General features: G+C 44.2%; 1 protein-coding gene across 3 annotated transcripts in view; it reads left to right on the top strand.

Moving 5' to 3' along the window:
- Positions 1–27989, top strand: part of LOC140203138 (septin-9-like) — a 455930-nt gene that overhangs the window by 221024 nt on the left and 206917 nt on the right. The window contains exon 1 of one of the 3 annotated variants that reach the window (XM_072268993.1): positions 14668–14741. The exons of the other annotated variants lie outside the window; for them this stretch is intronic. The gene's annotated coding sequence lies outside the window, so the exon portion shown is untranslated. Of the gene's footprint in view, positions 1–14667; positions 14742–27989 lie in introns of those variants that run through there. 3 annotated transcript variants of the gene reach the window in all.

Consider the following 27989-nt stretch of genomic DNA (forward strand, 5'->3'; position numbering starts at 1 on the left):
GGCATGGTAGCATAGTGGTCAGCACCATCATTCAGTGCGCTGGTGACCTGGGTTTAATTCCCACCACTGCCTGTCAGGAGTTTGTACATTCTCCCCGTGACCACGTGGGTTGAGTCCAGGTGCTCTGGTTTCCTCCCACATTCCAAAGGTGTACCACGTGGTAGGTTAATTCATTGTAAATTCTCCCGTGATTAGGCTAGGCTTTAATCAAGGATTTGGTGGGCGGCGTAGCTCGAAGGGCCAAAAGGGCCTATTCCATGGTGTGTCTCAATAAATATACGAACAAAGTAAGTGCATTTTACTTGACTGTCATTAACAAGGCCTTCTTGCCCATAGAATTGCAGCTCACTGGATGCTTTTTGTTTGTTTTTAATTGCAGATGTATCTTGGGCTCTAAGTTCACTTTATCACCCGATTCACTCTTCCTCGCGAACCATCACTAAGAAATTATGAGTTAACCCCACCACCACTGTGTCTATTGTCTTTTTCAGAACTATAATATTCAGGAAATGAGTTGAAAACAGTTCTTGAGGATGCTTTACTGTGAAACTGAAGATTGATGTTGTTGTTAAAATAGAGTCACAGAAGGAACCCATTCTGCCAATGAGATATTTAAAAAGCAACCCTGTCTGTTTCCCGTAGTCCTGTGATTTCCATCCAGTTTCTATCTGAAAGCACTATTGTCTGCTCTCGCAGCAAGCATATAACCACAATCTGCATGAAAAAGTTTTTTAATTCTCATTTTTGCTTTGTGTTTTTTTTGTCCTAGTAACCAAAACATAATTCCTGGTTTTCAAAGCCAAATAGATCTTGTTCTCTTCCCAGTCCTTTGGGGTGTGTGACAGGCCATATCCGATGTGCAACTGGAGCGCCAATTTTGTTTTGAGCCGACTTCTGCAAAAATCCTCCTCTCCGCCCGCTAAGGCGGGCTCTGAGCACAAGTAAAACTAACGAGTGGCTCAAATGCACTGGCCTCCTTTGCAAAGCAGCACCAGATTAACTCTTTCAGTATCAGAATCAGTTTTAATATCACTGATATACGTCTCAAAACTTGTTGTTTTACAACAGTAGTGTAGTGCTATAAGTCAAGTACAATGTACATTTATTATCAGAGTATGTATACTATATACAACCTTGAGCTTCGTCCCCTTACAGGCAGCCACAAAACAAAGAAAGCCAATAGAACCCATTTTTAAAAAAATGTCAAACGCCCAGTGTGCAGGAAAAGAACACAAGTTGTGCAAACAATAAAAAGTAGGCAAATAACATTCAGAACTGAAGTTCACAAAAGTGAGTCCAGAGCCATGAAGCCAGACATCGTTGCAGGAAATTCAGGAGTTTAATTACTTGCAGGCCAGAGCCTCAGTTCAGCGCAGAGACGAGTAAACCTCACGGAGCAGCGAGCTGAAAACCAGCCCGTCCCCTGTCGCCAGCCCTGACACCCTGACCTTCTCAATCGAAAAACAAACTATAAATTACAAGGCATACATATACACACATACAGTGCAAATAGAGAGCAAAAATACTGAGGTAGTGTTGAGGGGTTGGTTTATTTTCTGTTCAGAAATTTGATGGTAGTGTGATGCTATCTGAGATCACTGGTTTGGTTTATGTACAACCCTAGCTCTGTGTGCGTGTGTGCGCTTGGTCGACTGTGGCCATGAACAAGCTTACTGGGATTCTGGAAAAGCAGCCTTCTCCCACTTGCATGTGACAAATTTGTACGATAATTTAACTATAGGAAACAAATTTCATTTTATTTTAATTGCTGAGAAATGGATATTATAAAGTTTTAATTTTTTTTGTTTAGGTTGTATATGGCATTGTTCAGTGTGCAACAGCCAACATGCCTGTCTTGATCCTACATCACCAAGAATGGTTATCAGATGAGGAGAAAATCTATTTGTGTTATTATTTTAGAACAGAGCTCTATAGCACAGTAAGGCCCTCCGGCCCATTATGCTGTGCCAACCTTTTAACCTACTTTAGATCAATGTAACCCTTCCCTCAAACATATCAGCTGTATAATTGACAGTTTGCCGTGAGTCTGACCTCCAGCTCTTTGGCTGGTAGAATGTTAATAGTATTTTGGGTTAAAAAATAAGTAGTATTGTATTGTATTCTTTCTTTTTTTTGTGCCCCAGAGAGGTTGCCATGGTAGGTTAGTCGTTAGTGTGACTACTACAGCTCAGGGTGTCGGAGTTTGGAGCTCAATTCCAGCATCCTCTGTAAGAAAGTTTGCACGTTCTTCCCATGTATGTGTGGGTTTCCTCCGGGTGCCCTGGTTTCCTCCCACAGTCCAAAGATGTACCGGTTAGTAGGTTAATTGGTCATTGTAAATTGTCCTGTGATTACACTACGGTTAAATAGTTTGGTTGCTGGGTGGTGTGTCTCTGTGATATGGAAGGGCTGTTCTACACAGTATCTCTAAATAAAATAGAGCCCCCCCACCCCCATTTTTCAATCATCCATGTGCTTTAAATAAATTATTTAATTAAATATATTATCTAATATGCCTATCTAAGAGTTCGTTAAATGTCACTAGTGTATCTGGCACCCCTGGCCAGGCGTTCAATGCACCCACAACTCTATATATGAAATAAATTACCTCTGGCATCCTTCCCATACTTTCATGAAATATATCAGTAATCGTAAACCTGTTTGTAATTCTGATTGAATTTGATGGTTACTGAGGACTCAATGGGCTGATTGGCCTATTTCCCTGCTGTTCAACGCAACGACTATTAACATCTTACAGTTTGTGGGAGCTTGCTGTATTGAAATCAGTTTCTGTGTTTCCTACAATGTTATAGTAACCCTTAAAAAGTACTTCAACAGTCACTAAGCATTCTAGGGCAAATCCGTGCACAATCAAGTCTAAAAAGGTTTAATATCAAATCTGAATTTTTCTTAAAAAGAAGAAGTGTTGGAACCACTCAGCAGTCAGGTGTTACCTGTGGAACAATTCTGATGACGGATCTTGGACCAGAATCATTAACACTTTCTTTTTCCACAGATACTGCCAAGCCTGCTGAGTGCTTCCAGCATTTTCTGTTTTATTTCAGAATTCCAGCATCTGCAGTTTTTGTTCTCATTTTTCACTGCATGTTAGTAATGATGGATCACAGTGTTAAATCGGCAATATTTATTAAATGAGCTGGTGATGAACATATACAGTGTATGCCTGTACTCATACAAGCTTCAGCTCACGTAACCTGTAGAAAGTCCCCATCGAAGCCCTGGATCACTTGGCCATCTCACTGTCGAAGTAAGTTTATTACTGAAATATGTATATGTCACCACATACTACCCTGAGATTTAATTTCCTGTAGGTATTTTCAGAAAAATGAAGAAATACAATAGAATTTGGAAAAACCTACCCATAAACAAAGACTGGCAAACTACAAGTATGCAAAAAAAACCAAACTCAGCAAATTTTTAAAAACTACAATGAGAGCATGAGTTGTAGAAAGCAAGCTCATGGCCTGTAGAATCAGTTCAGAGTTGAGGCGAGTGAAGTTAGATGTGCTGCTTCAAGAGGCTGATGGTTGAGGGGTAACAGCAGTTCCTGAACTTGGTGGTGTGGGACCCAAGGCTCCTGTAGCTAGAAAAAAGTAGCGCCTGGTAGGGGTCCTTGATGATGGAGGCTGGCAGAGTTCCAGGTAAATGGTTGGGCGGGTTTTGCCTGTTATGGTCTGGGCTATGTCCACCACTTTATGTAGACTTCTATTCCTTGGCATTGGTGTTTGCCATAACCCAACCAGTTACGATACTCTCCATTGGATACCTATGGAATTCTCACCCTTGCCCTGTCCAAAGACTGCAATGTAGAGGAGTGTTACCCTGACTATGAAGAGCTATAACTTCTGGAGACCATAAAATCATAAAGCAGGGGATTAAATTTAGGCCATTTGGCCCATCACATCAGGCTGATTTACTATCCCTCTCAATGTCATTCTCCTGCCTTCTCCCAGTAACCTTTGATACCCTTACTAATCAGGAACCCATCAACCTCTGCTTTAAATATACCCAGTGACTTGGCCTCCACAGCCCCGCTGTCCCCACTTTGGTGATGGATGACAGACCTCGGTCAGTTGAATGGGTTGGAATGGGTGCCAGCAGAGGTCCGCATCAATCTCTGGGGGGGGGGGGAGGGGGAAGGGCAGCACTGGGGACCCTTCTCTCCTCTATGGACCCTGAGCTCCTGCCCAGAGCTTTCATATTTTTCAGACGACCTAGCACTGAGCTATTACCTGCCAAACATTCTTCTGGCCCATAGGGAGCCCAGAGACCCACCACACTCTCAGAGTCTTGTCTCCTCTTCATTGCTGTCTGGCTCAGTAGCAACCTGCTCAGGAGCACGATAATCTGGTTTCCCTTTGTCCTTAACTCCAGGGCCACTTGGTCGAAAGTCAGAGCAGTGGAGAATTCTGGGAGGCTGTATGAAATCCACTGGTACTAGTGCATGTACTGGTTTATCAGGGCTCAGCTGTGTAATTACATGGTGAAGAAGCTACTGGTGGCCTCGGAGACTAAACCTGGGGTCGTCACTTGCTCTTCATTGACTGCTACCAGGCAATGGGCCTTCTAGCTCACCTCCTTCCCCTTCCCCCACCTCCCCCCTTCCTTTCCGTGCTGGAGAAGGGTCTCGGCCCGAAATGGCGACTGTTTATTCATTTCCGCAGATGCTGCCTGAGCTGCTGTGTTCCTCCAGCATTTTGTGTGGAATGCATTGCATGCCTAAGGCCATGCACGGAGCTCACCTGCAGCTGAACTCTTAGCACGCCAGGAGTGTGGCGTGGTCGTCTTGTTGCTCGATGGACCATTGTTAAAAGGGGTCTGTGTTGCGATTGTTGCGACCAGCCACTGGAGCAAACTTTTGAAATCTCCATTGGATCTGCGGTTTAGGCTGTTCTGTTTGTATTTCATCTCATTCCCAACCCCCAACCCAACCCCTTCCCCCTGCCTCTCCCACTAGGACAACAGTCCATTGTGTGTCGTGTTGTGCAGATGCTTGCATTGGGTGGCTGCTGTTTGTCTGTGCCTCGTCACGGTCACACTCCAGTGAACAATCTGTTTCTGTAGCAGCGTTTCAACTCTCCGTCTGATGGGGGAGGGGCAGGCCGGGGAAAGCTGAGATGGCAAAGTGAATGGGGAGAAAACATCCTATGGTTTTTGGGGCGAAACCATGGGGCTTTTGTTTCTGGGGTTTACTGAGGTATTAGCAACTAATAAATACTCACTGGAGCCTTCTGCAGCTGTTTGCTTTGAACCTGATTCTTGCTGTGGCTAAACTGGTGACCACAAGGAGAAAGACTTTAGGAGCCAGAGTTGGAAAGGATTCAAGAGAAACACTTCATTTCATTTCTTACCCCTTACCTCTTCTCATCTGCCTATCACCTCCCCCTAGTGCCCTTCCTCCTTCCCTTTCTCCTCTGGTCCTCTCTCCTCCCCCATCACATTCTTTCATCCCCAGCCTTTTATCTTTCCCACCCACTTGGCTTCACCTATCTGCTCCTAGCTATCCTCTTCCCCTCCCTGCTCCTTTTTATTCTGGTATCTTCCCCCTTCCTTTCCAGTGCCGAAGATGGGTCTCGGCTCGAAACGTTGTCTGTTTGGTCATTCCCATAGATGCTGCCGGACCTGCTGATTCCTCCAGCGTTTTGTGTGTGCGGCTTTGGATTTCCAGCATCTGCAGAATTTCTCGTGTTCTTCATTGCATAACCAAAGATCTGCATTTCCGTTGTACTTTTAACCTCAGATCTGCTGGAGCTCCAGCGGCAGCCTGTCTTGGGGTAGGAGAACTGTCTGTGTCGGTAGGGAGGAAAGGGAATTCTTTTGCTGTTGTTGCTTGTGTTGTTCTGCTGCACTTTGTGGGCAGTTTTGGGTCCCATATCTAAGAAAGGATGTGCTGACATTGGACAGGGTCCAGAAGAGGTTCACAAGAATGATCCCGGGATTGAAAGGGTTAACATACCGGGAATGTTTGGTGGCTCTGGGCCTGTGCTCGCTGGTGTTCAGAAGAATGAAGGAAGCTGTCATTGAAACCCGTAGGTTATTGAAAGACCCTGATAGAGTGCACATGGAGAGGATTTTTCCAATAGTAGGAGAGTCTAGGTGAACAGCCTCAGAATAGAAGAACATCCATTTAGAACGAAGATGGGGTGGTAAATCTGTGGAATTCATTGCACGGATGGCAGTGGAGGCCAAGTCACTGGGTATTTTTAGCTTGGAGGGCGCAGGTTCCTGATTAGTAAGGGTGTCACTGGTTACACAGAATAGGCAAGAGAATGGGGCTGAAAGCGATAATAAGTCAGTTACGTTTGAATGGGGGAACAGACTCGATACTTGGCCTAATTCTGCTCCTATGCCTTAGACTCACTTTCAAGGATGCTGCAACTCAGGATAATATATTTACATTTTTATTATCTGCACAATTTGTCTTTTGAACACTGATTGTTAGTCTTTGTGTGTCCTTTTCCTTTGATTCTAAGGTATTTTATGATTATGATTATGAAGACATGTAGTCCTCTTTTATATAGGCATTCACAGGAAATTATTTCATAATTTTCCTGTGAATGCCTACAAGAAAATGAATCTTAAGGTGGCATACACATCCTATGGTAATAAATTTATCTTGAGCTTTGAATTTTGTGGGTTTCCCCTCGCATCCCAGAAACGTAGGTGGTTAATTGTTAGTGTTTGCCCGTTCTCCCCGTGACCATGTGGGTTTCCTTTGGGTGATCCCGTTTCCTCACACAGTCCAAAGATGTATGGGTTAGGGTCAGTAAGTTATGGGTACGCTGTGTTGGCGCCGGAGGCAGGGTGACAGTTGCAGGCTGCCCCCGACATATCCTCTGTTGGTCGTTGACGCAAAGATGCAGTTCTCTGTACGTTTTGATATGTCGATGTACACGTGACAAATAAAGCTAATACTGTATTTACTCTTTAAAATGCTCCTCGTGTGTCAGTGAGTCCTAGAATGTAGGGGGAGTTGTTGGGAGAAAATAAACTAGGAATACTGTGAATGGGTGCTTGCTGGTTGGGGTGGACTTATCAGCCTTTAGAACTGTAGGTTCATGACAGCAACGAAACATAGGAAACGCCGGCGCCCAAGAATGGAAAAGCCTGCAGACAAGAGGTGGATACAGCCCAGATCATCACAGGCAAAGCCCTCCCCACCATTCAGCGCATTAATAAGGAGCGCTGCCAGAAGAAAGCAGCATCCAAGATTGAGGATCCCCCCACCTCCGGCCAGGCCATCTCTTTCATTTATTTAGAGTTACAGAACGGAGTCTCTTCGACCAGTCACCTACCAATTTAACCCTAGCCAAATCACAGGATAATTTTTACAATGACTAATTAACCTACTAACTGGTACATTTTTGGACTGTGGGAGGAAACCAGAGCACCCAGAGGAAACCCAAGCGACCACGGGAAAGACGTATAAACTTTCTTATAGTGCATGCCAGAATCGAACTCCGATCTCGGGTGTCACTGCTGCCATTGGGAAGGAGGTACGGGAGCCTCGGGTCTCACACCACCAAGTTCAGAAACAGTTATTGCCCTTCAACCACCAGGCTCCTGAACCAGCATGGATAACATCACTCACGTCAACTCTGAACTGATTTGAGATCATTTGCAGTATCCCAATTTCCCTAGCGTCCAGCAATGTTTGGGATGTGGGAGGAATCTAGAGCTCCTAGGAGAAGCCCACATTGTCACAGAGACTTTTTTTTTAAGAGAAACAGTGCAGTAACAGGCCCTTCTGGCCCAATATACCCACACAGCCCAATTACACCCATGTGACCAATTAACCAACTAACCTGATTGTGGGAGGAAACCAGGGCACTCGGAGGAAACCCATAACGGTCACGAGGAGAACGTACGAACTCTTTACAGGCAGTGGCGGGAAGGTGCAAGCTGTATTCTGGAAGCACCAGAGGTCAGGACTGAACCAGGATCGCTGGGTTGAGAGGCAGTAACAATAGCTGCTGCACTGCCATGCCTCGCACTTATATTTTTCCAGTGCATTTCAAAGCCTCAGAGTGCCTTCCACGCAAAGGAGGCCATCTCGTGAAGTGTGAGGGGAAACATGGGAGCTAATTTGATTATACTGAGCCCTTACAAGCAGCAATACTATAATGACAACTGTGATAGAGTCGTAGAGAGTTACGATGTGGAAGCAAACCCTTAGATACATCACCCAGCAGGCACCTGTTTTACACTAATCCTGCCCTAACCCATTTTATTCTCTCCACGCTTCAGCAACTCTCCCCTAGATTCTACCACTTACTGGGGTAATTTACAGTGTCATATGGTCATAGAGCACTACAGCACAGAAACAGGCCCTTCAGCCCTTCCAATCCATGCTGAAATATAACATCAGTAAGACCAAAGAACTGATATGTGGACTTCAGGAAAGGTAAGATGAGGGAACACATACACCAGTTCTCAGAGAGGGATTGGAAGTGAAAAGAGTGAGCAAGTGCAAGTTCCTGGGTGTCAGCCTCTCTGAGGATCTATCCTGGGCCCAACAGATCGATACAGAGATGAAAGGGAAAGTGCATTTTCTGTTGCAGCCAAGGTTTGTGTCTTTAGATTAGTTACACAATAAGTTCTAAGGAAGATGCTCCACACAAGTTTCTCTACCTCTCCTGCAGAGGATCTCTCATGGACATGATCAGCCAGAAGTTATAGGTACAGAGTGTGCTAATTCCAAAAAGATGGACAACATGGGCAGAATATTCATTCTGATGAAGGGTCTTGGCAAAAGCGTTGACTGTAAATTCCCCTCCATAGATGCTGTCTGACCTGCTGAATTCTTCTAGCATTCTGTGTATGCTCCTCAAGATTTCCAGCAACTGGGCAATCTCTTGAGTTGATGGTTATGCATTGAGATACAACGTGGAAAAGGCCCATCGCGCTCTTTGAACCACGCCGCCCAGCAATACCCCGATTTAATCCCAGCCTAATCTCAGGAGAATTTACAATGACCAATTAATCTACCAACTGGTACATCTTTAAAACGTGGGAGGAAACTGCAGCACCTGGAAGAAACCCAGGCGGCCACGGGGAGAACGTACAAATTCCTTACAGGCAGAGGCAGGAATTGAACCTGCGTCACTGGTACCATAAAGCATTGTGCTAACCACGATGCTACTCTGCCCCCCTCTCTCCCCCTGCCCCAGTAGAAGGCAAGGAAAAGTAAAATGTCGAAAAGTAGAGCTAAAAAAGCATCCTGTTGAGATTCTGAAAACGCTGCTTAATGATGATTAATTCACTTATTCACCCACAACTAGACATCGGGTCATTTTCATCAGCTGTTGCACTTTTATTAGTTTAACTTAATAAAACCATAAGACACAAGAGCAGAATTAGGTCATCTGACCCGTCGAGTCTGCTCTGATTTATTCTCCTGCCTTCTCCCTGTAAACTTTGATGCCCTGACAAATAAAGAACTGATCAACCTCTGCTGTAAGTACACCCAATGACTTGGCTCCCACAGCTGTGTGTGGCAATGAATACCACAGGTTCAGCACCCTCTGGCTACTTTATACTTTATTGTCGCCAAACAATTGGTACTAGAACATACAGTCATGACAGCGATATTTGATTCTGCACTTCACACTCCCTGGATTACAAATATTAAATATTAAAAATAGTTAAAATTAGTAAATATTAAAAATTTAAATTATAAATCATAAATAGAAAATAGAAAAAGGGAAAGTAAGGTAGCGCAAAAAAACCGAGAGGCAGGTCCGGATGTTTGGAGGGTACGGCCCAGATCCAGGTCGGGATCCGTTCAGCAGCCTTATCACAGTTGGAAAGAAGCTGTTCCCAAATCTGGCCGTACGAGTCTTCAAGCTCCTGAGCCTTCTCCCGGAGGGAGGAGGGACGAAAAGTGTGTTGGCTGGGTGGGTCGTGTCCTTGATTATCCTGGCAGCACTGCTCCGACAGCGTGCGGAGTCCATGGACAGAAGATTGGTTTGTGTGATGTGCTGCACCGTGTTCAAGGGCTAAAGAAGTTGCTCCTCATCTCTGTTCTAAAGGGACGTCCTTCTATACTGTATGCTGGTCCTGGACTCCCACTCTCTGCTTTCACTCTATCTAGGCCTTTCAATATTCAGTAGATTTCAATGAAATCCCTCCTCAACTCCACTAAGTACAGGCAGCGGGCCATCAAACACTCATTGTACATTGGCCCTTTCATTTCCGGTATCAAGAACCTCCTCTGGATCCTCTCCAATGCCAGCACACGCTTTCTAAGATAGGGGGCACTAAATCCTTCACACCCCTGGCTTTCAGCAGTGTCTTGGGGTCAGTTTATAGTTCAGTGGCCCTGCTTGCAGTATATACAAACCACATGCCAAGTAACTTTGGAGATGAGGGTTCATTTGGTGGTGGAATGATGGCGTGATGTGATGTCAACCCACAGCCGTAAATCTCAGATTGCTCGAAAATGCGATATGGTTGATGCACTATCAATTACTCCAAAAGACTGGAAGTAGAGTAAATACTGAAAGGCTTTTATTTACAGTAAATGGACCCACGTCCATGCTGAGTATCTGTTCTGGACTGAGGGAGTAGCAGTGACACAATCGCCTTTATTCAGGGGTCTGTGGGAGAAGCCACAGGAGTAGTCAGCAGAGGGGCGTGTCCAGAGAGGTACCCCAGTTACAACCTATATACATGGTTTACCACAATGGTCTGAGCTTGTAGTATGTAGGAGGGATACTCAGAAATGGATAATGCACAGACATATTAAAGTCTCAGAGATGTCACAACATTTTAAACCCATGCACCCTTGTTGAGTGCCCTGCTTAAAATGGGGGTTCTGTCGAAGCCGGAGAGGTATTTATTAAAAAGAAACTATGATAGCGTAGCAGTCAGCGTGACACTATTACAGCTCAGGGCATCAGTATCCAGAGTTCAATTGTAGCGTCATCTGTAAGGGGTTTGTATGTTCTCTCCATGACCACATGGGTTTCCTCCCACCATCCAAAGATGTACCGGTTCGTAGGTTAATTGGTTATTGTAAATTGTCCTGTGTTTAGGCTAGCATTTAATAGGTGGACTGCTGTGTGGCGCATCTGGAATGTCCCACTCCACCCTGTACCTCCAAAAACAAACTGTGGGAGGAGCTTCAGGGGCATCCGTTGGTGGCAAATGAATCGTTGATGCTTTGGGCTGAGGCCTTGATGCAGGGTTCTGAGCCTAAACACGGACCGTTCCTCTGCCCCCACAGACATGGCTGGGCTCACCGAGACCTTCCAGCAGTCTGTCTTGTTGCTCCAGATTTCAGCACCTGCAGTCTTTGCATTTCAGCTTACAAGGAAGAGTTGCCTTGTTTAGTGGAAACCACAAAGGACACATGCTGACACCCAGATTTCAGTGTGTTCAGCTTGGCCCAGGTTTCCCTGATGCAGTTTCATGATGTTTCACAATACATTGCAGGAATAGGTAACGATACACTGCAGGAATAGGCCTGTATTTCTGCATTTGTTTTGTTGATTGTTTAAAATTTTAAATTCAGATTCTTAAACCACTATAACTAGTGATTTGGTGCTTTTAGAACGTAAGACATGGAAGCAGAATTAGGCCATTCAGCCCATCGAGTCTTCTCTGCTATTTAATTATGACTGATTTATTATCTTTTTCAACTCCATCCTCCTGCCTTCTTCCCATAACCTTTCACACCCTTACTACTCAAGAATCTAACAACCTCCGCTTTAAATATACCAATGACTTGGCCTTTGCAGCTGTCTGCGGCAATGAGTTTCACAGATTGAAAACCCTCTGGCTAAAACAAAAATCATTCTCATCTCTGTTCTAAAGGGACATCCGACTCTGAGGCTGTGCCTTCTGGCCCTAGACTTCCCCACTCTTGGAAAAATCCTCTCCATATCCACTCTAGTAGGACTTATCAAGGAGGAGCTCATTGTCGGCCACCACTTGCTGTCATGTCTCTGCTACAAGGGGCTTATATTTTATCTGTTTATTAATTCACGTCATCTGCCTTCTGTCAATCAAGCACACAGAAACAAAAGACATGTGAAACATGGGGAAAATCCATCCTTTGCAATTGAGTTCATGGTGTTTATTCCCTTGCATTATATCAGCAGCGAAACGTCTAGGGACAACCGGCTCGGAGTGACGAGCTGTGTCTGGTGTCTGCCGCGGCTCAGCGGGTCACAGTCTCAACGTAATTCCAAAATCAAAGTACGTATATGTCACCGTATACTACTATGAGATTCATTTTCTTGTGGGCACTCATAGTAGAACAAAGCAATACAATGGAATCAATGAAGGTCTACACACAAAGCCAGGCAAACAACCAATGTGCAAAAGAAGACAAACTCTGCAAATTTTAAAAATAACGAGGTAAATAAATGGAGAACATGAGTTGTGGAATCCATGAAACTGAGTCAGTAGGTTGCAGATAGGAGAACTGGTTGGCATGTGAGGGGAGAATAATTTGCCGGGACATTGGCACTCGTGGGATTACTTTGTCAGCTGGTATGGACTCAATGGGCCAAATGGCCTTCATCCGTGTCATAAAGGATACAATGTCTTTCTGTTACCTTTAAACTGTGGGGGGTGATCAGTATGTGGTCAGTGAAGTAAAACGGACCAAAAACTATCTCAAAGGAACTCGTGTATTTGGGCAAGAGAAGGAAGAGGAACAAAAGAAATAGAAGCATGGCTAATGTGGTTATAACCTCAATGCCCTCACTTTCTTACTGCTGGTAAACACCTTTTGGCTTAACAAGCGCTTCAAAGTCAAAGTCAGGTTTATTGTCATGTGCACAAGGGCAATGAAAAGCTTACCTGCAACAACTTCACAGGCACGTAGCATAAGTACCTAACATTCACAAGGAGAGTATAAGGGCAATACACACTTGATTTGGCCCTTTTTGACCGTAAGCAGAATTAGACCATTTGGCTCATTTGAGTCTGTTCCGCCATTCGTTCACGGCTGACTTATTTTTCCTCTCGGCCCCTTTCTCCTGTCTTCTCCTCAGAACAATATAAAGTAAGAACATAAGTTATAGAAGGGGAATCAGTAATAGCCTTATGCTGGTGACACAGCACGGAATCGGGCCACACAGCCAGCTCAAGGTAGTAAATACTGATTAAGGGCAGTAAGTGGCATGGCACGGTGGCGCAGTGGTTAGCACAACGCTTTAAAGTACCAGTGACCCAGGTTCAATTCCCGCCGCGGCCTGTGAGGAGTTTGTATATTCTCTCCATGACCACATGGGTTTCCTCTGGGTTCTTTGGTTTCCTTCCACAGTCCAAGGATGTACCCTTTGATAGGTTAATTGGTCATTGATGTGTGATTGATCTTGGTGTCCTTGTTCATCAGTCACTGAAAGTAAGCATGAGGGTACAGCAGGCAGTGAAGAAAGCTAATGGCATGCTGGCCTTCATAACAAGGGAAATTGAGTATAGGAGCAAAGAGGTCCTTCTGCAGTTGTACAGGGCTCTGGTGAGACCACACCTGGAGTATTGTGTACAGTTTTGGTCTCCAAATTTGAGAAAGGACATTCTAGCTATTGAGGGAGTGCAGCGTAGGTTCACGAGGTTAATTCCCGGGATGGCGGGACGGTCATATGTTGAAAGATTGGAGCGACTGGGGTAATATACACTGGAATTTAGAAGGATGAGAGGGGATCTGATTGAAACATATAAGATTATTAGAAGATTGGACATGCTAGAGGCAGGAAACATGTTCCCGATGTTGGGGGAGTCCAGAACCAGAGGCCACAGTTTAAGAATAAGGGGTAGACAATTTAGAACGGAGTTAGGAAAAACTTTTTCACACAGAGGGTTGTGGTTCTGTGGAATGCTCTGCCTTAGAAGGCAGTGGAGGCCAATTCTCTGGATTCTTTCAAGAAAGAGTTAGACAGAGCTCTTAAGGATAGTGGAGTGAAGGGATATGGGGAAAAGGCAGGAAAACGGTACTGATTGTGGATGATCAGCCATGATCACAGTGAATGGTGGTGCTGGCTCGAAGGGCTGAATGGCCTACTTCTGCACCTATTGTCTATTGATAGGTTAATTGGTCATTGTATATTGTCTTGTGATTAGGCTAGGGCTAAACTGGGGGATTGCTGGCCAGCATGGCTCGGGGGGCCAGAAGGGCCTCCTCTGCACTGTATTCCAATAAATAAATAACTAAAGTAAATACTGATTGATGCCCACGATAGTTAAAATAACGCACAAGCAGTCTCCTTTTCCAGCCTATCCCACCAGCCTTGCCTTATCTATGTGGTAATGGAGATTGAATTTCTTGGAAGTATTCTAGTCTTAAGAGGGCAGGCACTTTCTTCTTCTAATCCTTGCAGCCTTGGTATTCATACTGGACAATATTGTTATGAAGTGCACGGAGAAATACCATGAAGCGACTTCATGTTTGAAGGAAATGAATATTCATGGTACTTGCAGATAACTTGCTCACTATAAATTAAAGACAGTAAATGCTATTTTGAGGTATGGTCTCTGAAGAGTGAGTGCAATGGGTTCCTTTATTGTGGTTTTCCCTCACTCATAAAACTTTTTTTTATTTTCGATGCAACTCATTGAAGCTGGCTGGCGGATTTTTGTGGACCAAGAATGGTAAAATGTTGAGAGGCCCAAGCATTACCTGCGAGGAGAGGATCAGAGGTCACCTTCTGAGTTGGTGACCTGTCCTCAGAGAAGAGGCCCAAGCATCACCTGTGAGGAGAGGAACAGAGGTAACATTCTGAGTCCTCAGAGAAAAGGAAATGAGGGGTGAAGGGGTAGAGGGACAAATGAGTGTCTGAGATGGGGAGAAGGTGGGAGAGAGAGCAAAGGGCCGATGGCAGAATCAACTGTGCGGTAACAGGACAGGTAAAGATACAAGAGCCAGCCATGGAGCAAGTATAAGTGGCATATGGCATGCTCGCCTTTGTTAGTAAGGCACTGAGTTCAAGAATTAGGAAGTTACGTTACAGTTCTATAAGACTGTGGTTAGGCTGCATCTGTTGTATTGGATTCAATTCCAGTTGCCCCATTACAGGAAATATATTGAGGGACTGTTTACCAGAATGTTGCCTGGATTAGAGTCTATGTACTAGAAGAAGTTGAGCAAAATTGGGTTATTATTCCTGGAGCGGCAGCAGATGAGGAGAGATCTGATAGTAGTTTACAAGTTCACGAGAGGTTTACACGGAGTTGACAGATGGTATCTTTTTCTCAAGGTTGAAATACCTAATACTAGAGGGCATGTGTTGAAAATTCAGAGGAGGTGTGCAAGGTAGGGTTTTCAGAGCTTGGTCAGTGATGCCAGGGATGGTGGTGGATGCAATTTCAGGAAGAGATGTTTAAGATAGGCTCATGAAAATGAGAGAATGGAGGGATACGGACACGTGCAGACAGAAAGGATCTAGTGTCATTAGCTTAATTAGTTAGCACAGCATCATCGGCCAGTTCATAAACACAAGGAAGTCTGCAGATGTTTGTGTCCAGAGCCACACACACAAGATGTTGGAGGAACTTAGCAGGTCAGGCGGCATCGATGGAAATGAATAAGTAGTTGACATTTCGGGTTAAAACCCTCCTTCCGGACTGGAAAGGAAGGGGGAAGATACCAGAGTAAAAAGGTGGGGGGAGAAGGTGGTGTTGGGAAAGATAAAGGGCTAGAGAGGAAGGAATCTGATGGGAGAGGAGAGTGAACCGTAGGAGAAAAGGAAGGAGGAGGGGACCCAGGGGGCAGAGATAGGCTGGTGACCCTATTCCTGTTATTATAAACAGAAGCTTCAGGAGATAAGTAGGGCAGTGGTTACAGTCTGCAATTGTTGGATTCAGTGTTGATTCCTGAAAGCTGTAGCTTGTCATATTGACAAAGATGCTACTATTGCTTGGGCTTTCATTGGAACAGTGAAGAGCCAAAGGACAGAGATCAGGATGGGACAATGAGTTAACTGAGCTGGTGATGAGAGGGTCAAGTTCTAACTGAGGCACTGAATGGAGCCCCTCCCAGAATCCATGTGGTCATGCCTAATGTGGACGAGGCCACATTGTGAGCACCAGTGCATTTTAGTGACAGGAGGGAAGTGGACTGAGTGTTTGGGTAGAGAGGAGGAAGTAAAAGAGCAGTTGTTACACCTCCCTCTGCGGTTACACAGCAAAGTGCTGTGGGCGGGACAGCAGAGTCTGTGGGTAATGCAGCAGTGAACTAGAGTCCTGAAAAAGGATGTGACTTTTAGTGGCATGACATCGTAGGTGTCAGAAACGATAAAGAAGGTTCCCTTAAATCAGGGGTCCCCAACCTTTTTTGCACTACGGACCGGTTTAATATTAACCCGGGGGGAGGGTGGTTAGGGTTGCCAACAGACAAGAGTAGCAGTCAAATACGTTGTGTTTACCCAGAGAAAGACTACAATGACCATGAAGCCTTGCGCGGGCACCAGTGCGCATGCGTGTACCTGCCGTTTTTGGTGATTCTGTTCGGGGGGGGTGTTAATCACGACTGGAATATAGGTGATAAGTGGCTAATACACTCAATTTCGTTTCTAAAAGTGTTTATCTAACGAATTTATTATTAAACACACAGCGCATATTTTCCTCGCATGAATATAGTGATAAGTCAATTATCAGGGGAGGGCAGGGGAGCCTGAAGTAAGTGTTGAACGAACTTCCAGTAGAAGTGGCAGAAGCAGGTTCGATGTTATCATTTAAAGAAAAATTGGATCGGTATATGGACAGGAAAGGAATGGAGGGTTATGGGCTGAGTGCAGGTCGGTAGGACTAGGTGAGAGTAGCGTTCGGCACGGACTAGGAAGGGCAGAGATGGCCTGTTTCCGTGCTGTAATTGTTAAATGGTTATATAGGTCACTTATAAGTCAATAGCATCATAACATTTTAAGTAACGTTTGGATATTAAACACACAGTACATATTTTCCCCGTATGAACATATAAAATCATTGCAACACACCAATATCGCTGAACCAGTGGGAGCCCTGGGCTTGTTTCCCTGCAACAAGACGGTCCCATCGAGGGGTGATGGGAGACAGCGATACTCGAAGGGAGTTCCTTATGTCCAGTCTATTCCGCAATTTAGTTTTCGTTGCATTCATTGTAGAAAACTCCACTTCGCAGAAAAATGTTGGAAATGGAAGCAACGTTTTCAGTGCTTCCGTGGCTACCTCAGGATATTCAGCCTTGACTCTGATCCAGAATACCGGCAGAGATGTTATGTCAAACATACTTTTCAGCCCGCCATCATTTGCAAGCTCGAGGAGTTGATCTTCTTCCCGTGCCGACATGGATGGTGCGTGGGTAATGACCTCGCGTGCGTTCAAGCTCAACAGTGCGTGACATGGAATGAAGAAAGGTGCAGCTGACTCATATCGCCAAATCATATCGTTTCCTCGCGGCCCGGTAGCACATGCTTTGCAGCCCGGTGGTTGGGGACCGCTGCTTTAAATGGTGAGGTGGCACCTTGATAACAAAGCCAGCTCTAAAGTGATTCTGGGCTGGAGGAGGATGTCTGTGAGTGTGGGCAATGCGAGCTATGGGCTCTGGAAGCCAACCAAGGCTAGGGCTGGGGAGAGTTTTCTTCTCAGCTGCCAAGGATTGTAAACTCAGCCAGTTCATCTAGTGTCCTTCAGATCACTAGACGAACGCCTGAACCACTTGGCCACGTGCTAACACACACACACACATATATATATATAAAACAATTTATATATAATGTATTGCACTGTACTGCTGCTGCAAAACAAATGCCAAGGCAAATGTCAGAGATAAACCCAATTCTGAAATATGCAGAAGATTGCATTGTTAGTTGAGTTTTGCCATTGAGAAATTAGGCACAAAGAACATGGTTTAATTTGTACCTTGCCTTTATAGAAGCATTGTGCCCCCTCCCTTCCCCCAACAGAAAAAAAGAACTTTTTAGTATTATTCTTTCCGTTTCGGAATGCATTCAGGCAGATCAGGACGCTAAAGAGAAGTGAGAAGTGACACCTGACATTCCAACTCCTCCTCCAATAGAAACTTACACACACCTTCCAGTCCACCTTGCCCATTTAAGCTGCGGCTTGTATCATACCAGAGAATTTGGTTCTATTGAACCATCCATAAAACTGAGGCCTCTTTGTGTGGAGGAGTTCAGAATTTGCCTTTCACTAGTTTGTACTTGCTTTTCTGTGGTCGGCTCTTGTAACTCGGCATATACTGTCCTTACTCTGATCGGTTTAGTACCTTGCGTGTGCTTTTAGTTTACCTCATTCACAGTCCGTACTGCTTGCTGTACTTGCCCACTAAAAAGGTGATGATGTTGATGCCAAGCAATCCAGTTCAGGAAGAGCAAGGAATTTGTGCTCTTATTTTAATTTTATTTAGAGATAGAGTACGGTAACAGACCCAATGAACCTGCACTGCACAATTACACCCATGTGACTTATTAATCTACTAACTCGTACGTGTTTGGGTTGTGGAAGGAAACTGGAGCACCCTGAAGGAACACTCGCAGTCATGGCGAGAACATAGGAGCCCCTTATGGACAGCAGTAGTGTTACGCTAACTGCTATGCTGTTGTGGTAAACCATGTATATATGTTGTAACTGGGTTAACTGTCTGGACGCGCCCCTCTGCTGACTGCCCCTGTGGCTCCTCCCACAGAATCCTGTATAAAGGTGTTTCGCCTTGCCCCTCCCCCTCAGTCCAGGGGCAGACACTCACCGTGGAGGTCGTATTGTACAGCGAATAAAATTGAAGCACCTTCAATAACTCCAAAAGACTGAGGTTAGGTAAAATACCGAAAGGCTTTTATTCGCTGTACAATACGACCTCCACGGTGAGTATTTGCCCCCAGACTGAGGGGGAGGGGCAAGGCGAAACACCTTTATACAGGACTCTGTGGGACGAGCCACAGGGGCAGTCAGCAGAGGGGCGCGTCCAGACAGTTAACCCAGTTACAACATATATACATGGTTTACCACAGCTGTAGATAAACACAAGAGAGTCTGTAGATGCAGGAAATGTAAAGCAACACACCGAGAGATACAGCAGGCCAGGCAGCATCAATGGAGAGGAATAAACAGCCAATGTTTTAGGCTGAAACCCTTTTTTCAGGTTCACGTGGTCAATAAATACTGACTAGGCCTGGGAGTGAATGAAAATCTGTTCCCTGTATATTAATCTTGCTGGCCACACTGCTGCAAGTAGCTAAAATTGATTTCTACATTGATAGATTAATTGATCACCATTAATTACCCCTCATGAATGATAGAATCTGGGGAGAGTGCATGGGATTGGTGAATATAAGCAGTTGATAGCCTGGACTCAGTGGGGTAAAGAGATTGTCTCCATGCTCTGCGATTCAAAGACTTTAAACGTAATTGTAATTTTCCATGTTGTTGCTTTTGTTTGGAGAGGTTCCCCGGCTCTCATTAAGGGATATTGCTGCAGTTACAGTTTCCTCTTTTCCCTTTAAATAGATTATCCTTTGAGTAGACTATTAACTGCATAATTGGCAGTTCGCTGTGGGTCAGACCTCCAGCCCTTTGGCAGATAGAATGTTATCAGTATTTTGTGTTGAAAAATAAGCAGTTGTGTCATCCACCTTATTGCATTCCTAACAGAGAGGGCACTGCGGTAGCATTGCAATTAGTGCAACACTCTCATGGCATCAGAGTTCAAAGTTCAATTCTGGCATCCTCTGTCTGAAAGCTTGTACTTTTCTCCCATGTGCAGGAAGGGCCTGTTCTGCACTGTATCTCTAAATAAAAAAGTAAAAATTAAAAAAAAACATAGAGCATAGAACAATACAGCATAGTACAGGCCGTTCAGCCCACAATGTTGTGCTGACCCTTTAACCTACTCCAAGATCAATCCATTCCTTCCCCTGTGACATAGTCCTCCATTTTTTCTTCTATTCATGTGCTTTAAATAAATTACCTCATTGGCTGTTGAAACCCTTGGGTCATCCTGGAATTGAGAAAGATGCCACATAAATGCAAGATTGTCTTTTTTTTTTGCTTTCTTGTTTTCTTTCCCTTCTTTTTCCTTCTATCGCTTCCCCACCCCACCTCCCTACTTCCTGCCTGGGGCCTCTATTGCTTCAGACACATCTGACCAAATGTCCTTTGAAGCGTTTCTCTGTCCTCCCGAAGGCAGTGGGAATTTCCAGTGCTTTTTGCTCTGTTATTCCGTGAAGGGATTCACTGCGCCTTTTGTCTTGTGAGGCAGAGTGGGGAGGGTGGGGTGTGTTGGTGTGAATAGCAAGGAATCGAGAAAGGAGTATCTCTAAGCTACAACAGTGCATAATTCAGCTGACAGATCTCTGTGGTATTCTGTGTACCCTTGTCTCAAAGTTCAAAGTACATTTATTATACCACATACAGCCTTGGGATTCATCTTCTTATTAACAGCCACAAAACAAAGAAACACAATAGAATCCACAAAAAAACCCACGCAACAAAGATGGACGAACATCCAATTTGCGAAAAAAGAACAAATCGTGCAAATAATTTTTAAAAAAAAGTAAGCAAATAATGCATAGAACTTGAATGACAAAGTCCCTGAAAGTGAGTCGACAGCCAAGAAGCCAGTTCAGTGCTGAGGCAAGCGAAGTCGGTCTAACAGCCTGACGGCTGTAGGCCACAGCTGCTGAGTCCTTTCAGAGCTGAGATGGTGCAAGCTAACCCATCAGGAATCTAAGGAAACATCTCCCCAGTGAACAGGCATTTGTCCTGAAGATAGACTGATCAGCGCACAATGTGAAACCACTAGAACGTGACTCGTTAGTTGAATTTTTGTTCATCACTGAACCTCTGAATGTGTTCCACATTTTATTCTGCTTGCGACATGGTTGTTAAGATGCGTTGCCATGTTGAAGCTTAAAGTATTTCCAGAGCTGATGGTTAATATCTGGGGGCTTTACGATTGCATGCAACATTTTTATCATTTCTTAATGCATGCATTACTAAATGACAATAAAAGGGGACTGCGTGTCCTCATAATCATAATATGTTGAAAATACAGTCAGTAGAAGCTCCAGTGTGTTTCCAGCTTTGCACTGTTAACTAGTTTAACAGCCGAAAAGCAACTTGAATATGTTATATACAGTAGCTACAGTAAGGATCTATGCCCACTTTGATGTATAGTATAATAATATCAGAACTTTGTTGGTTGGGAAACCATGTGCTTTCTTATTTCCATCATTGGGCAGGAGTTGCAGGAGCCTGAAGTCATGCCTTAGTGATTCAGGAACAGCTTATTCCCCACCGCCATCTGATTTCTGAATGGTCCATGAACCCGCGAGCACTACCTTGTCAAGTCATTTGGTTTTGCACTGTTTATTTTGGAATCAGGTTTATAGTCACTGACGTTAGTCGTGAAATTGGTTGTTTTGTGTCTGCAATACAGCGCAGGCATAATAAATGACCAGAATGCATAATTAGCTGATTGATTAATAGATGGTGCAAAAGAAGAATAGTGAGGTGGTGTTCATGGACCATTCAGAAATCTCTCGGCAGAGGGGAAGAAGCTGTTCCTGAAAAGTTAAGTGTGCATTTTCAGGCTCCTGTACCTCCTCCCTGGTGGTAGTATTGAGAAGACAGTATGTAATTTATTGTGTTTTTATGTCTTTGTGCTGCATTGTTGCCACAAAACCAGAAATTTCACTTCATATACAGCGGTGTTAGAAAGTTTGTGAACCCTGTAGAATTTTCACTACGTAATATTGGATCACTTTTCTCAATAAATAAATGAACAAGTGGCATGAACATTGACTCCTCAAACTTCCGCTAATGCCCCACCTCCCCCTCGTACCCCATCCTTTATTTATTTATATACACACATTCTTTTTCTCCCTCTGTCCCTCTCACTGTACCCCTTGCACATCCTCTGGGTTCCCCCCCCACTTTTCTTTCTCCCTAGGCCTCCTGTCTCATGATCCTCTCATATCCCTTTTGCCAAACAACTGCCCAGCTCTTTTCTCCATCCCTCCCCCTCCTGTCTTCTATCATTTTGGATCTTCCCCTCCCCCTCCCACTTTCAAATCTCTTACTAGCTCTTCTTGCAGTTAGTCCTGATGAAGGGTCTCGGCCCGAAACGTCGACTGTACCTCTTCCTAGAGATGCTGCCTGGCCTGCTGCGTTCACCAGCAACTTTGATGTGTGTTAAATGAACAAGTATAATTGTTTTGTGTTATTTATTTAATTGGGTTCTCTTTATCTAGTTTTAGGACTTGCATTACGATCTGATCACATTTTAGGTCATATTTTTGCAGAAATGGAGAAAATTCTACAGGGTTCACAAACTGCCTAGCACCACTGCAAGTCAGTGATGTGAATCTGATTTGGTTTGTTCACCGATTCTCTGTCTCCTCTGCTCTTCATACTGTTTACAGCAGTGTGCTCTGTTTATAGTCACCTCTGCTATGGGGAAAAGTTTATGACTGTCTACCCTATCTACATCCCTCACACCTTTATCCACTTCTGTCAGGGTCTCCCTCGACCTTCTCCAAGGAAAATGAGCCCAGCCTATCCCACTTCTCATCAGAACTGATTCAACTCCCTCCCAGGGTGAATGCCCTCTGCTCTCTCTCCAGAACAATCACATCCTTTCAGTACTGTGGTGACCGAAACTGCACATAGCACTCCAAATGTGGCCTCACCCTGGTTTTATAAAACTATTATAGGCTTTATGGAAGTGGCAGCATTGTAGCACAATAGTTAGCATTACACTACTACTGTGACATGGGTTCAATTCCCACCGGAGCCTGTAAGGAGTTTGTATGCTTTCCCTGTGACCATGTGGGTTTCTCCGGGAGCTTCAGTTTCTTTCCACATTCCAAAGACGTATGGGTTGGTAGGTTAATTAGTCACATGATGTAATTGGGCCGGACAGGCTCGTTGGGCTGGAAGAGCCTGATATTGTACTGTATCTCCAAATAAAATAAATAATATAACTCCCCATCTCTTATCTCCTATGTCGTGACTAATGAAGGCGCCTGTGTCGTTTATACCAACTTATGTACCTGTGCTGCCATGTTCAAAGATCCTGAAACATGTAAAACAAGGTCCCTCTGATGCTCAATACTCCTTTTGGCCCTGCCATTAGGTTGTATATGTCCGACACTTATTTGACCTTCCAAAGTGCATCACCTTGCACTGGTCAGGATTAAATCCTGCTGTTGCTCTGCCCAGTTTACCAGCTGATCAATATTTCTCTGCCAGACAAAAGAATGGAATTATTGAAAAGCATTGAGCTGCCCGCCGGCTTCCTGGGGTCACAATGATAAATGGTTAGAAAACCTTGCAAGTGACAAGATATGACTTGCTCTGGGTTGTTTCCGATCTGTCAGCTTGTGAGTAGTGCAAATTACAAATAGGTTCTTTTACCAAATAACAATGCAGGCCTGGCCCAGAGAACAGAATCTCACAAACAATTAAATGGGCACATTTATAATTCCTCTCAGCGGTCACTTCATTGGGTAAACCCGTACCTCTGCTTGTTCGTGCAGAAATCTAATCAGCCCAATCACGTGGCAGTAACTCAATGCAGAAAAGCATGCAGACATGGTCAAGAGGTTCAGTTGTGTTTCAAATCACACATCAGAATGGGGAAGAAATTTGATCTGAGTGACTTTGACCGTGGGATGATTGTTGGCGCCAGACGGGGAGATTAGGGTATCTCGGAAACTTCTGATCTCCTGGGATTTTAATGCACAAACAGTCTCTAGAGCTTGCAGAGAATGGTTCCAAAAATACAACTTTAGAAAAAGCATCTAGTGAGCGGCAGTTCTGTGGGCAATAAGGCCTTGTTTGATTCCTGGGATGGCAGGACTTTCATATGATGAAAGACTAGATCGACTAGGCTTATACTCGTTGGAATTTAGAAGATTGAGGGGGGATCTTATTGAAACATATAAAATCCTAAAGGGATTGGACAGGCTAGATGCAGGAAGATTGTTCCTGATGTTGGGGAAGTCCAGAATGAGGGGTCACAGTTTGGGGATAAAGGGGAATCCTTTTAGGACCGAGATTAGGAAAAACTTCTTCACACAGAGAGTGGTGAATCTGTGGAATTCTCTGCCACAGGAAACAGTTGAGGCCAGTTCATTGGCTATATTTAAGAGGGAGTTAGATATGGCCCTTGTGGCTAAAGGGATCAGGGGGTATGGGGGGAAAGCTGGTACAGGGTTCTGAGTTGGATGATCAGCCATGATCATGCTGAATGGCGGTGCAGGCTCGAAGGGCCGAATGGCCTACTCCTGCACCTATTCTCTATGTTTCTATGTTGTTAACGAGAGAGGTGAGAGGAGAACGGCCAGACTGGTTCAAGCTGACAGGAAGGTGACAGTAACTCAAATACCCATGTGTTACAACAGTGATGTGCAGAAGAGCATCTCTGAATGTACAACATGTCAAACCTTGAAGTGGTTGGGCTACAGCAGCAGAAGACCATGAACATACACTCAATGGCCACTTTATTAGGCACAGGAGATACCTTGTAAAGGTACCTTGTTCATTTCATATTACTGGTGTCCTGACAGATTATGACTGATGTATCATCAACTCCAGGAACCTCGTTTTAAAGTGGATAGGATCCAACGTGCTTTGTCCGCTTTCATCTTTAGACTTCACAGGATGGATCTGGACTTGGCCATGAGCCCGAAGTTTGTTTCCACACAGAAATCTCATGGATTTCCGTAAGGAACTGCCCACTAACTTGTAGAAAAACTGTGTGCAGATCAATTTATCTCAACCCAAAAAAAAAAGACTGCTTGAAGAGTGTAATATTTGTACTTATTGTCCTGTGTGTATGGTATATCCTGCAATTGTTTGCATAGCTTAACCATGGGATTTCTGAATTATCGCGAAGATCCCATTGCAGATATTAGCCAACTTGTGCAGTGAGCTGAGAGATAGCTGCCTTGTGCTTGAACAGTTAACTGGAGATGATTCCATTGTCAGTATTTTGTGCTTTATGGACCAACTTGTCCTGTATTATAATGATTCCTTGTATCCTCCACAGCACCACCTCCCAAATGTCTTTGCCTGACCAAGTGTGGTTCAGCAGTGGCACTTTGCATCAGATGGTTATGGTTGAAATCCCACTCCAGCCCAAACTCTAAGCTGATACCTCACCACAGCACGGAGAAAATGTCCGTAAGACTGTAAGATATAGTGGCAGAGCGAGGCCATTTGGCATCGTGGTAGTGTGGCGGTTAGCAGGACGCTATTATAGCTCAAAGCATCAGAGTTCGGAGTTCAATTTCAACATCATCTATAAGGAGTCTGTCTGTATGTCCTCCCCTTGGAATGCATGGGTTTTCTCTGGGTGCTCCAGTTTCCTCCCACAGTCCAAAGACGTACTGGTTAGCAGGATAATTGGTCATTGTAAATTGTCCCGTGGTTAGGCTAGGGTTAAATTGGGGGTTACTGGTCGGCAAGGTTCAAAGGGCTGGAAGGGCCTGTTCTGCACTGTATCTCAATAAATAAAATGAATAAAATCCCAGCCCTGCAACTGTATTAAAACTTAAATGCAAGAAATTCTGCAGGTGCTGAAAATCCAAAGCAACACACACAACGTTCAGCATGTCAGGCAGCATCTGTGGAAATGCATAAAGTCGGCATTTTGGGCCGAGACCCTTCATCAGGACTGTTTAACACCCATTTTCTCTCTGAGGCATTGATTGAGAGTATAAACCCCACTTCTACCTAGCTCTCCTGCTCTTATTCCACTGATATACCACAAAGAATGAAGCAACTGTTAATATAGGATGAGCATCATCATCTGGGCTGAAAATTCTTACAACAAAGCTGTGAAGTCTATAAGCAAATCTAACAAAATTGAAAACTGTGGCAACAATATTGACCAAATTTTAAAGCATCTTGAATAGTTTGCGGCAGTGAGAATTTGCGAACTTTTAAGAAATAAGTGGGAATCAAAGCAACTACAGTTACTGGAAATCTCAGGTAAAAGCTACAATAAATAAAATGCTCAGCAGGTCAGAGAGCTCCTGTGAAGGAGAAAGAGGAGTTTGCTTTTCAAGCTGAAGATCCTTTGTCAAAAGTGGGGAGCATAAAACATACAACATAGAAATCTACAGCACATTACAGGCCCTTTGGCCCACAATGTTGTGCCGACCATGTAACCTACTCTAGAAATTGCCTAGAATTTTCTTACTGCATAGCCCTCTATTTTTTTTAAGCTCCTATCTAAGAGTCTCTTAAAAGACCCTATTGTATCCGCTTCTACCACTGTCACTGGCAGTGCATTCCACGCACCCACCACTCTCTGTGTGAAAAACTTACCCCTGACATCTCCTCTGTATCTTCTTCCAAGCACCTTAAAGCTATGCCTCCTCGTGTTAACCTTTTTAAACCCTGGGAAAAAGCCTCTGGCTATCCGCACGATCATTGGCTCTCATCATCTTATACAGAGAGCAAAAAAGAACAAATTATTTAGTTTTGAAATGCAGTGAAGGTTACTATGAACTGAATCTAACATGGATTTGTAGAAACACTTTAACATAGAAAAAGCGTCCCAAGAGATATCAAATGTATGCTATCAAGTGAAACTTTTGGTTAATCTAAAGGGGAGAATGGGTGAGGTGACCCAAAGAGGATTAGTCAATGAGGTAGTGTTCCCAAAAGAAAAGCCTTGTGTTTCTGTAATACCTTTCATATCCTTTTCGGATATCCCAAAGCACTTTACAACACATAAAGTAACCTCTGAAGTGAAGTTATTGTCTGTCCTAACTTAAAGGAATACAGCAGGTATATTGTACACAGCAAGAATGTATTAATTATCCGGTAGACTGTTTTCACAACACGGGTTAAGGTTAAAAGTTGGCAGGGATGACGGTCTTGATCTTTTTTATGTGGTATTGTAGGATTTTGTCATTGATATGATCTCTCTTATCCATTTACTGGGAAAATACATTGAATGTCACATCCAAATGATTGCACCTTTAAACAGCATGTCCCATTAGAATAGAGATGAGGAGGAATTTCTTTAGCTGGGGAGTGGTCAATCTGCAGAATTCATTGCTACAAGTAGCTGAGGAGGCTAAGTCATTGGGTATATTTAATGCAGATCTTGTTAGGTAGGGGATTAGAAAGGGTAACAAAGGTTACGGGGAGAAAGCAGGAGATTGGTGTTGAGGGGGATAATAAATCTGCCCCGGTGGAATGACAGAGCAGACTCGATGGGCCAAATGGCCTCATTCTACTCCCACAGTACTGTGCAAAAGTCTTAAGGTACGTATACACACACACACACACACACACACACACACACACCCACCCACCCAAATAAGGCCAGGGTGTCGAAGATATCTACACAGTACTGTATTTGTCAACTTGGATCGGAGAGCAAGCTTGTAAATTTGACGGGAGCAGAGGATGTTGGGAATGGTGAGGGCGGAGTGCTGCGGGATAGATGTGAAGCAGGAGTGCCAGAGGTGGGGTTGGCTGGTGTGCACACACCGGGCAAGGTCATTTGATTCCAAACAATTGGTTTATTGATCATTATAGAATGTCTCTCCGGTGCTTCCCACTCCCTCTCCTCTCCCTTCCCCTTTCCCCAACCATGATTCCCCTCTCCCTGCCCCCTTCCCACTCTCAGTCCACAATAGAATCCCATATCAGAATCAGGTTTATCATCACTCACATATGTCATGAAATTGTTTTTTTGTTGGGGTAGCAGTACAGTACAATGTTTAAAATTACTACAGTACTGTGCAAAAGTCTTAGGCACCCTAGCTCTATATATGTGTCTAAGACTCTTCCACAGTACTGTATATCTTATGGACATTTTCGTAGGGCTGTGGTGATGTATTGGCCTAGGGCTGAAATCTCAGGAATGGGAGATAAGGGTGCCACCGATACACACAGATACATATGCTGAACCGTAGTTCATAGGGCAATTTTCATTTCATTTTGAGAGGACTAGAATATAAAAGCAAGGGTGTAAGGCTGAGGCTTCATAAAGCATTGGT

Source organism: Mobula birostris, chromosome 9 (assembly GCF_030028105.1).
Source record: "Mobula birostris isolate sMobBir1 chromosome 9, sMobBir1.hap1, whole genome shotgun sequence".
Classification (NCBI taxonomy): domain Eukaryota; kingdom Metazoa; phylum Chordata; class Chondrichthyes; order Myliobatiformes; family Myliobatidae; genus Mobula; species Mobula birostris.